This window comes from Chionomys nivalis, chromosome 12 (genome assembly GCF_950005125.1).
Source record: "Chionomys nivalis chromosome 12, mChiNiv1.1, whole genome shotgun sequence".
NCBI classification, from domain to species: domain Eukaryota; kingdom Metazoa; phylum Chordata; class Mammalia; order Rodentia; family Cricetidae; genus Chionomys; species Chionomys nivalis.
Window position 1 is genome coordinate 14,148,031 of NC_080097.1, and position 13,209 is coordinate 14,161,239.

The window sequence follows — 13,209 nt, forward strand, 5'->3', positions numbered from 1 at the left end:
GCCTATGTTCACATGAGACAAGATCTGTTCATAGCCTTGATGCTGTTACTGTTAATCATTCTGACTAAACTCCTGGTGGTGTAATTTTCTGTCCCACCAGCCAGCTCCCAAATAACCACACAGAGACTTATTATTAATTATAAATACTCGGTCAGTAACTTAGGTTTCTTACTAATTAACTAGCTCTTACAACTTAAGATTAAAATCAAGAAACAAGAAACACACATACCATAAATACACAAAATCAGAAATCATAATACATACTCAAAAGACCAGTAAGACAAAAAATTCCCAAACAAAGCAATATGAGATGAAATGTCTACAAAAATGCCCTTGAATTTGTTTTGTGCTGGCTATTTACTCAGGCCTGGACCTGCGCTGAAATGTGGTTTATATGGCCAGTGAAACTTTACTAGGGAAAACTAGCTTTTTCTTTACAAGCTACTGTCAATTGAGGATAGCTTCTTGATTAGGGTGGAGCCCATATCCACTTCCCCATTCTAGCATTGGACCCTGACTAGCTGGAAACAGGGCAGATCATGAATGCTGCCCCTATCTCAGTGAGTTCAGATGTACGTCATTCCTGCTGTCTTCTTGGCATCATATATGTGACTCTTACATGCTTCTACCTCCTCTTCATCACTCCTGGGCACTGAAGGGAAATCTCATTTGGGATTGAATATTTCAAAATTTCTTCCTCTTTGCAAATTGTCCAGTTTTGGGTCTCTGTGTTGTTCCCATTGTCTGCAGGAGCAAGATTCTTTAATGCAGATCTGTGGGTATATCAGAATGCTGTTAGGAGTCATTTTATTACTATGATCTTTTAGCAGAACAATAGTATTTGTGTTTCCCTAGACCTACAGCCTATCCGGTCTAAGTCTAGTGGTCCCCTGAACATTGTCAGGTGTGACTTCCATTTTATGGTTGGGGCCAAATATCCAATTAGAGAGTGGTTTGATACCACCATAACATTTAAACCTATATTTCACTAGCATTGGTCATTTTCTTTCTCACGTGGTACTGCACAGTGTAACTTATAGCACCATGAATGCTAGTCAGTAGAAAGATCAAATTAGGCCCCAGGTCAAGTTTATATCTTCAATGACATACAAGTAATCTTCTGCAATAGACCCTTACCGTCAGCTTGTAGAAAGTGACCAATAGCCTTAGCAATAGCCTGAGTTGTTTGGAGGTTTCCATAAAACCCTTTTACCAAAACCTCAACTAGATGGAACTCATTTCTGGAACTGGATATTTCACTTGGCGATGAAAGATGTATAGCTGGGTATTGTCTCTTATTATTTGATGACTCTAGTTATATTTCTTTCATATGTGTATGAAATCTTTTAGGAATATCCTACAGTAATATCCACCTCTGAAAATATTTTGTATTTTCGAAGCAAATAAATTTTTCTCTTGGTATGAGAAATGGTTCTGAAACATTGCCCTAAAATGTTTGTAAATGCTTAAAAGTACTATTTTAGTAGACCTGGCTTCTTAGAGTATCCATTTCACATTTTGAGGCTAAAATATAAAAGATAATTTGGGGGCATAGTTTCTCTCTATTATATTACATTGTTTTATAGAAATGATGTGAATGTGTTTAGCATTCCAGAGTATTTTCATCCTCCTAGATAATTTTCATGATTTTTAAAATATCATTATGAAAGAATAAACATATTGAAATTGACAGATGGATGGAGATAGAGACAGAGACCCACACTGGAGCACCGGACTGAGCTCCCAAGGTCCTAACGAGGAGCAGAAGGAGGGAGAACATGAACAAGGAAGTCAGGACAATGAGGGGTTCACCCACCCACTGAGACAGTGGAACTGATCTATTGGGAGCTCACCAAGGCCAGCTGGACTGTGACTGAAAAAACATGGGATAAAACCGGACTCTCTGAACATAGCGGACAATGAGAGCTGATGAGAGGCCAAGGACAATGGCACAGGGTTTTGATCCTACTTCATGTTCTGGCTTTGTGGGAGCCTAGACAGTTGGGATGTTCACCTTCCTAGACCTGGATGGAGGGGGGAGGATCTTGGACTTTCCACAGGGCAGGGAACCCTGACTGCTCCTGGAACTGGAGAGGGAGGAGAAGAGGAGTGGGGGAGGGGGGAGGGGCGGAAGGAGGGGGAAGGAAATGGGAGGCGGGGAGGAGGCGGAAAATTTTTTTTTCAATAAAAAAAGAAAGAAAGAAAGAAAGAAAGAAAGAAAGAAAGAAAGAAAGAAAGAAAGAAAGAAAGAAATTGACAGACATCTCCACTGAAGTGGATATGAAATCCCATCACTATAAATAGCTTGTGATGAACTGTATTACTCTTAGCAAGAATTAACACCACATGCATATTCTCTAGAGCAGAAGGATGGAGACACCTTGTTCTTTTCTAGTCCTGGACTCAAGGTTTTTATGTTACTGAAATTTTCCTAATTATTTTCTATTTCAGATTTCTTCATATTTGTGTTGAGAACCATTATCATCAAGAATCATATACTGCCTGTCATTAAAGAAATAATTTCAGAATAAAAATTTATATTTAATTTATTGCCTTCAGTTCATATTCGTTAGCAGGATAACTGCTGCCTTGAAAATGCTGTAGATAAAATGTTATATATATGACGTTGGAGATAACCTACAAATAAAAAGACCAGATGATATGACATCAGGGCAAGAAGCCAAGTGGATAAAAACACCTTGCACATTTTCAATCACTTTCTGACTTTTTCCAAAATCATTTTTGGTATTACAGAATTCACTGCTTTACAATTTGGTATAAATTTAGCAAATTGTTCAAATAGCCTAAGTGAAGGAAAATCAGTCCCCGAGTAGAGCAAACGATTTCCATTATTTCAGAAAGTTCTAAGACATAATCACAGGCTGTGAATTCTTAGTGCAAAAAGGTGAACTACAATAATGACATCTACTCCATAATCAACAGAATTTTACAATCACTGACATTCATGTGGAGCGCCTATGAATTTGTGTTCAACGATTTTCATAATCATCAGGAATCAGTGATATGTGAGCATTCGGGAACCTATCTGTAAACTATACCCTTTACCACAAAGAGATGGAATTCATCAACCTTATCTCTGGCAACAAAACCCTAACTATAAGATACTGAGACATTTTTACAGTCTTAACTAAAGTCACTGTCTCGGGTCAAATTTTCTTCCTGGCCACAGAAGAGACTTTATCATTTCATGAGGAATCTTAAAGTTCTAATATGCAAAGCTGTTTATTCTGAAATACTTGTGTAGCTGGTATTAGCATGTTCTTGATTTCTTCCTTTTGGACACAGGAGGAGTGGCATAAGCTACAATATTTCTCTCAAGATGATCATGAAATCCAACTACAGGGAGGGTGAAATAGCCATGCAATGGTAATTTTCTAATGTGACTAAGCCTTGGGTAAGTATAAGATGAAGTCGTAGGTAAAGAGCACTGGCTGCTAGTCTAGTGAATCTGGATTCAAGACCCAGCACCCAGGATGGCAGCTTAGAGCTGTCTCTAACTCCAGTTCCAAGGCATTTGGGCTTCTCTTCTATCATGTATGTGCACAAGGCATGTACGTGGTATACAGTGTACATGCAGGCAAAACACGCTACACATAAAGCAAAATTAAAATGTTAAATGGCAAAGGAGTTAATGGTAAACGTATTGTTATATGTTTTAATAGTACTGAATTAGCCGAGGCTTCTCATTGAGAGAGAAATAATGAGAGTATTATTTCCCCTTCCTATATGCACATCTGCATACATAGCAATATAAATTATAAAAGAAGAAAGAGGAAGAGGAGAACACAGAATACTGCCTGTGCCAAACCAGTTTTCTTTTTCAATTTTAGACTTCTACAGCACTCCAATTTCCAGGAATAATAAGTTGATGTGGTGTTAGCTCACTGTTCTTAGTCACATTTCCCAAACAATGCCGATTATTTGGTCTTACTGTGGCCTCAATCTTTCACTCATGACTGACCCTGTCTTGCAAATGATTTTATCTTTTTCACATATTCTTAACATTATTTTCCTGTCTAGTATATTCACATCACTGGTTTTTGGTTTGGTTTGGTTTTGGATTTGTGATATGGGAACTCCTTCATCCAATAGGCTTTTAGATACTGGTCCATTTGGGGGCATGGTCTCAAGTACTGTAAGTGCAGATGAAAAGTGAGCATGACCCCTTTTACTGTTGGATTCGCTTCCCAGTTTCCAGTGCACATATTTAAGGGTAGCAATCCGCAGTACTAACCCCTAACAGATGGGCCAAGCAGTGTTTTAATGAATACAGTTTCTGTGTGGTTAGTTCAGGCCTAAGCTAGCCAGGTGGCCAAAAAGAACAAGTGGCCCATTCCTTATGCAACACTATTATTCAGTTTACTGGATTCAGCAATATTTCTTAATAATTTTCTTTTTATTAATATAAGTTGTACGTATCTATATCCCTCAAAAGTCTGTTTGTCTATATCAGGAAACAAAGACTAATACACTACTTCATATTCATTCTTAACAGATAGATTGTGTTGAGTGCCTACTCTTCTAGCATCTACTAGCATCATGCAAGGTATATAAACAATGGAAATTAAATGAATGAAATACGTAATTTTTTCCTATAAACCAGTCTATGCTCTGTGGGCACCCATCTGATGGCTAACGCCCACACAAATTGTGGTAGATAATACAATCTCTTCAAAATATATTGATTACAAACACTTTAAAAATATTTTCAGAGAAACATCTAGACTGGCCTTTGAGAGATTTAGGTATCACACATTAGACAAATTGATACTTAAAATTCATTTATCATAGAGGTTAGCATGCAATTTTGGGATGGTATAATAGATTGCAAGATACATGAAAAGGAAGTAAAATTAATAAGAAATGGTGACATCTGAGTTTGTTTTCAATTTGATTTCAAAGCTTTCATTTAGGAATTGCACACGATTAACAATTATTCTGCTGAGATATCGGAGATTTAACACAGAGGGCCACTTTGTAATTTATTCACTGTTTCTGCCCCTATATTTTCTGTTTCTTCCTGAACTATTGCATACGTCTTGTGCCCCTTTGATGTCGCTTCCTCCTCTTCCTGTATTCTGGATGCTAGGAGAACTATGAAGTTCAGGCTTCATCCAAAATTTCTCCTTCATTTACATTCCTTCCTTATATGAAAACTTGGCTGTACAAAACATCTGCCCACTGACAACTCGTGACTTTCCGCATCCCGCTCTGACTCATAGTAAAGCAGAAGATATGTCTAAGACTGTTCTGACTGAATTCCTTAAGTAGCAATTCTCTATTTCAAACTCCATGTATTCAAAAAAAACTTTACACTTCTGGGTTTTGTTAATATGCTATTTTATCGGTCTTATCAGTTCAATAATTATGGTTCCACAGCACAGTCCCTTAGGGTGCATCAGCAGGTCACTGATGGGGTGACTTTTAGGGAGTGCCCACTCTAAGCTCTGGATACATGCTTGGGTGACAGCTGAGTTAGTCAGTCCAGGCTACTGGGACCACCTACTTCTGACAAGAGGCAAAATCAGCCTTCCCACACCATGGTGAGTGGTGGAGGGCCAGTTTTTCAAAATGTGGGGAAGGGGAGAAACTCTCCGATGAGGGGTGGAGCCAGCTTTCCCTTACTGGGGTTTACAGGGTCCACTATCTCAGGGCCTGCAAGAGGTCGGGTCAGTTCTCAGGTGAATGGGGGCCGGGGAGATAGCCAGTGAGTTTCAACACGTTTGACATGGTTCAATACATGTCTGACACAGGCGACAGACATCAACATAGATCTCCGGGGCAACAGGACCACAAACTCAGATATGACCAAGAGCAGCGGCTTGGTTCAGATGTCATTATTACCCTGGGTAACAGTATAGATCTCTCAGATCAACATGGGCACAGAAGCATAGTGCCTGGACTCCAACATGGCCCCAGGTAGCAGCCTACACCCGGGGCTCCGAACAGCCTTTGATGATAACAGGAGCCACCGACATCAACACAAACCCTGGCTAAGGCAAGGCCAAAGATCCAGACATACTCCCCTGCCCCAAAACTTGACCCCAGGTGGCAAGCAGGCCACGCGTATCAGCCCATTCTTCACCGCCTTTGCCTCTTTAGATCTGCTGCCCTCCGCAGCAGGATATGAATGATTCTGCCTCCCCACCTCCCTCTCTCTCATACCCCTCTATGTAGCTGATCACCAAAATGGCAACTACAGGCCTAGTTGTGCTTTCTTCTCCCCACCAAGCCCAAGCAGCCCCAGGTGGGTAGGTGAGTGTCATTCACCCTCTCGGTTTTAATCCATAATTTTATTTTTATTAATATATCAGTAATATTCCATTATTTGAGTTTAAAAGTTCATTATCCATTCATGAGTTAACAGGCCTCTACACTGTTCCCATTTCTTGGCTATTATAAAAACAGCAGCAATGAACTTGGGTGATCAGGAATATCTAGAATAGATTATGGAGTTTCCATCAAAAATGCTACAAGGATAACTACAAATTCATATTCCAGTAAGCTATTTTATAAAGTACAGTACATAATGTAATTGCCTTTGGATTACTGCATTAGTCTTATTAGTGTGACAATATACCGGACATATGCAGCAGAAAGAAATCGGGGCTGCCTTTATCTCACAGTTTAAAGGCTTGGGGAATAAACAATGAAGGAATAGCAGCAGGGGCATGCAGTGGTCATCTACACTGTCTCTGAAGGGCAGGGGCATGCAGTGGCCATCTTCACTGTGTCTGCAGTAGAGAACTCCAGTGCTCAGCTTGCTTCTCCCTTTGTTCAGTCCAGGATCCCGGCCAATGAGATTTCCATGCCCACATTCAGGGTAAGTATTCTTTCTTCAAATATGTAGCCCTGAGAGTACTGTGATCATATAAGTGACTCAAAATCCAGTCAGATTGGTAACAGAGACTGAACATCACCATTGGTAGTGACAGCCCAGGAATATTAAAAAAAATCATAATAGGGTGGATATGGTTCGATGGGTAAGAATGCTTGTGGCACTAACATGAAGTCCTGAGTTCAGATCCCAAGAACCCATGAAAAAAAGAAAAGATGGTGTGGCTATAGCCCTGGTCAATTAGTTATTCACAACTGACAGCTGCTGAGTAGAAAAATCCGTTTTCTTAATGCAGCAACACTGAGTATATCAAGTGCACTCCAGAGCAGGCTTCATCCTCAGGAATAGTCTGCCTGTACAAATTGCACCCCAGATCCAGTCGAGTTATGTTGCAGTTAGCTCTCTAGCCATAACGATTGCTATTTGCAACTGCAACACCCCTATAATGTCTGTGTGTGGAGAAGTATTCTTAGAACTCCTGTGGTATGAGGTGGGGCATCTTCTGTCACCTATGTCCTTGGCTGCCCACGGACCTACTATTTAAAAGGTGGCTGACGAGGTCATTGGACAAGAGAAAGAAAAGAGGTCGGGTATGCAGTTGAGAACTGTGATAGAAAACGATCGTGGCCGGTGAAGCCAAGGCATTTGTGTTGTAAATTACCACCCAATGTTTAAATCTCTTTAGTCATTTCTCACAACAAATTTGGAAATAATACTCTGGAAAAAAATGAATTTCACTTCTCTACACAGAGGACAAAAAGAGAACTCGGGACTATACGAATTTCCTAGGACTGTCATAACAAATTAAAACACGGGGATGTGTTGAAGCACAGAAATGTTTCCTCACAGATCTGGAAACTGGGAAGGCAAGACCAAGATGTCCGTGGGGCAGAGCTGATATCTTCTTAGGCTTCTCTGCCTCACTTACAAGTGGCAATCTTGTTTCTCTTTCTCCACATACCTTTCTCTATATCCTCTCCTCAGAAGGACTCGGGAGTACTGACAGGCATTCCTCACTTCCTACCTAACTTTACAAAGATCCTCCTTGAAACCCAAGGCAATCACATTGTTGAGGGGCTGAGTGTCTGCACGGCTGGGTTGCAGAAATGGAAAACAAAATGAATACAGCTAATGGGTAGGAAGTAGGGAATAGAGACACTGTTAACCTCACAAAAGGGCAACCTGTAAGGCTAAAGAGTCACTTGAAAGGTCACCTTCTTGGTACCATTCATGTTGCTCAGATGCTGTTGAGGGTGTGGAAAGGAGACTGTCATAGATAGCACCCCTCCTCTTTAAATACCTCTGATTCTTCTTGCAGGTTACTCTCTGAAGGAAACTGTTCACGTCCCAGTACCTTTTAACATCTGTAACGTAGTTGATGCTTATGTGGTCTTCTCAAGCTGGAGGCCGACCTTCCAGATAAAGAGACAGAAGTTAATATGTCACACCTCAGACAAGGAATCAAAGTTTGGTCCAATCTCTAATCCACTATTTCCTATGCTTAAAATCACCAAAAAATCCAATAAAATAGCACGTTTTCTTCAAATTCCATGTGAATATGTTTCACTGACTTATTGCTTGCCAATCTACAGCCTACATGCATAAAATATACTTCCATTTAGAATCTAAGATAAACAAGTTCAGCTCAGATGTGAATTGTTTATGTAATTGCTCATCTTCAATTAAAGCACTAGAGGGCGCCCTTCTCTTCTGTTAAAACACTACTTCGAAATTACAGCATGGACCTAACAGAAAGGACTGCCAAGAAAAAAATCAGAATGTTTTTGTTTCTTATAATCGCGGCCTGCTTCTACTTTCATTCCATTCTAATTTTGAGGATCCCAAATGCTGCAACATTTTACGTAACATTTAACAGACTCTAGAGGGAAAGGTCAAATCTACTGAGATCCTAAAGCCTGTGGTCGCTTGTTCGCTGCTGTGTTTGGTGCTGCTTGAGACGTCAGCTAAGAATAGACAGCATAGATGTCTGTGTTTAGGATGAGGAAGCGCTGGTCCTGATGTCTTTCTCTATGTTACCTTCTCAAGTGCTCACTACTACTGAGTTAGTGCACCTTTAACTAGGGTACCTAGGATCAGCAGAAGCTCAGCAGTGAAAATGAAGGCAGCCCCAGCTGATGAATGCAGCCAACACTTGTGTTTCAGTACCAACTGACGTCATACACTAAAGATTTTATTAAACTAGTGACGCTGCTGTGAACTGCAGTGTTTCCTCCCAGTTTTAAAGTGGAAAGGGTCCATTTTAAATTTCCCAGTACTATGAGGAAAGCAGAGAGCCTAGCATAAAAGGTGGCTTCATCTCTCCGCATTACTGCTTAGTAATTCCACGGGCTGGGTAATATTAAACAGTAAAGTCTGACTTCCCATAGTTCCAAAAGCTGCGGCGTTTGGCCGCAAATGTGCCTATAGTTGCAGCAACTCAGAGCCTGGTCTCTGCTTCCAGAATGGCAAAGAGAAACGTGCATCACGACACTGGGAAAGACAGAAGGATAGACGACCTGCTCCATCCAGCATTTGTATAAAATTGTTGATCCCACTGGTGGAGGAAGTGCCCTCCAGCCTTTGTCATCCCCTAAAACACCTACTGCTTAGCCAATGTTTGAAAGTAAAGATTTCACCAAACTCATTTAATACTAGTAAAAGCCGTATGCAGATTTTAAGAAGTTGTGAGGGAACTTTGCTCATATTTACCTCAGGTGAGATTGAATGAGGTTAGGTTTGTGGCCTGTGAGTGGTGGCAATGTGGGTGTAACAATGCAGTAGATAGGAGCAGGGAAATATCTTTATAGTGAGTTGTGATAAACTTGAGAATATTTAGAGATTATGAAACCTTGTTATTCTGTTGATTACTATCCATCTCCAATAGAAATATGAAGATTAAAGTATTTCCATACGTAAGTTCAAATCTGTAATAACTAATATACCATCAATGCAGACCCTGACCCAAGTACTCTTTAAGCACTTTTAGGTACAGAAGTGGGGTACCCCATACTTTGGTTCCCAAAACTGTTGCGCAAAGTTCAAAAGCATTGGAGAGATTTGTCAGTCACCAAGCAGACAAGCTGCTAATTATCCTAAGCAGGGCTGAGTACTGTGTACAGGACCACGTCCATATGGGAGAAGCTCTGCCTTAACATGGGGAGAAGGAGGGAGCTCCCAGAATATTATGTGCAAAATTCTGAAGATATTGAACTTCTTGGAGTTTTACTAAAAATAAATGCCCTAGGAAATCTTAGTCTGCATCTGGTACAGATTAACAACCCACTTACTCAAGTCCCCTAATACGATTCACAATATACATAAACATACATGCACACACATGCACAGACACATACACACACAAACACACACACCACAGGAGATGGATGATGCTGGAAAACTTATGGGAAGACACTTCTTTTCTTAAAAAAATTCTCATGAAGAAAAAGATTCAGCTGACTGTAAATGGAATAAAATATATTTTTCTATAGACAGCAAAATAAAAACCTAGGGCAATAAGGACATCTTTGTCACAGAGGCTTTTAATTAAGATCTGAATTGGGTCTGTTAATGGGGATACTATTTGTACTTTCTCTAACATGAGGAGACACATTCAGCATGATTTTTAGAGAGGGGGACATAGTTGAGAATTTTTATAATCTGTGACAATGCTAAATAATTAGTCTTAATATCTTTCACCACGATCAGAGGCACACTTCCTCCAACAAGGACACATCTCCTATCCCTGTCAAGTAGAACCACTCCCTAAAGACCAAATGTTCAAATATGAGCCCATGGGAGCCATTCCTGTTCAAACCACCACAAAGGGCAAACAGCAGCCACATTCTTTGACAAAATACCACAAGAATGAATTCTAGATCAGGTCTTAAATCATTCCCCTATGAAAGCTCTCGAAGTGGGGCCTCCATAGTTCACATTGCTGTCAGCACTACTGTCTTCCAAGTCCTACTATTCTGGCCCGCAAAGCCCCATTTGCCACTTTCTATTGTTCAGTCGCTTTTCTAGAAATGATACCTTTAACGTATCAGACACAGAAGACATAGAAATTTGTTGTTTCATTAAAAAATTTCCTAAGTGTCCACATTTAGAATTGTAAACAGAATTCTTCTCTTTAAATGGTATATGAAACAAGGGTTGCAATAATTGTTGACTTCAGGGACATTCTAAAAGTTTAATATTGTGGAACTCAATAAATCATAAGACAGAGTATAGTGAACTGACATGTTTTCCTTTGTAAATAATAATAACCTCTTAGAGGAAATGCAAACGAATCTCACCTTGTGATGGAGCTACGTTCTGGTAATCTGAAAACAGCATAAATCAAAAATGCATTTAATATATCTAATCTAAAAAGATCATTGCTCAACCTAGACTACCTTCCATGTGCTCAAAACTTTTATATTGCCCTACAGCCTGATAGAATCATCTAATGCAAAGGCTATTGCATGAAAAGTACACAAAATTTACTTGGCACCTAACTGAAAAGGAAAAGCAATGGGTATATAAATATAAGTTTACATCACAGGAAAGTCAAACTATTGAGCATTTTGTGTGTGTGGAACAATCATCTTTGTAGCCTGGTTCACTGTAGGCATTCCTGTCCCATAATATTTTCTTTATTAAGTCCTAACACTATATGTCAAAGAGTTACATAGTAAAAAAAAAGTCATCATTTAGCCTATATGGCTTTAGTTTATAAGAAGTGCTACAATTTGCATTGTGTTAACTTTTAATTCTAATTTTTATACCTGATATATGTTCTTATTGCATATAATTTTGTATTAAGCTTAGAATTTTCCTACTTAAACAAAATGGGGAGGTGTTATAGGAATTTCTACAGCCAGTAGCCTTTAACTTTCCCACCCACTTGGGCATGGCCTCTTATACTATATATGCCAATGTAAAATATGCTTTCACCCTCTCTTCCGGTGATGTGATTAGGTTCCTGTTCCCCATTCATGCAGAGGATTGTGATCTGTGATCTAGTCTACCCCTAATAAATAACCCTTTATTATACTCAATTCTGAGCTAGTGTGGGCTTTCTTTTCAGTGTTCTTCAGCAATCCAAAACATGATGCAACCACACGGAAAGACAAACACCAGCTGCAGACAAATAGAAAAGTCATCATTGATAAGACACATGGGAAGTCCTCAAGGAGAAAATTAAGTACTATTAATAGAAAAAATATTTCCCATATTAAGGATGGGAAATATAATACAGTCATTAGGACATTGTATAATGTTACTTTAGATGACTTGAAAATAGAAGCAGAAAATGAAAAGGTAAATGAAACTGAGATTGATAATATTGATGTTAATTACTATCAGTTTGGTAATTCAAATTTTAGCCTTAATAGCCACAGGGGTTTGTTGTGCCAAATGTGAAATGTGGATTGATGAGATACAAGCATTAGAAAGACTTATAAATAAAAATTAAAAAATAAACTCTCGGACACAGACAGGAATTTAGATAAGAACCTACCACATCACTGCATGGTGAAAGTAAAGAGTGGGCATGAAGATGTAAAAAAACCAACCTTAGTCTATCAGTTACTATACAAGAACTCCAGTCGACAATAGGCACTCCCAGGGTTATGAAGAAGTTAAATGGAATCCCATACAATTGTTAGATTTGAGGAGATTTATATAGTATACATTAACCCTGTGTGAAGCAGATGTTAAATTCATGGGAAGCTCAGAACAGATTTATCCCCAAACTGGAAAGATTTGGAAAGCAATATTGGAAGCTGGTCCTCGTTTACAGTGGTAAACATGGTGGAAAGAGTAAGCTCGGATCATAGAACAATGAAATAGGGCCACAGACACTAATAGTTCCCAAGATCAATTTCTAGGTGAAGGCCTATATGCTGAATTGCAAAGGCAGCTTGAATTTGATGACGGCACCTTGGTGTTATATCAAGTTTTTAATGCTTGAAACAGGCTTAAAGCATCAGCAAGAGGTCTGAGTCTGTAAAGGGAGACTGTTCACCCATTTCCCAGCAGCCTACACCCAAATAATCACACAGAAACTATATTAATTACAACACTGCTTGGCCTATTAACACAGGCGTCTTATTAACTAACTCTTACATCTTAAATTTATCCAATTTTATTAACCAATATATCACTGTGAGGGTGTGGTCTACTGGTGAGGTTCCTGTGACTGTCTCCTTCAGCAGCTACACGGTATCTCTTTAACTCTATTTATTATCTCTATATCTCTTCCAACCTGGCTATTTTCTGCCCTGCCATAGGCAGAAGCAGCTTCTTTAAGAACCAATGGTAATAAAACATGTTCACAGCATATGGAGGGGATTCCCACATCATGAGTC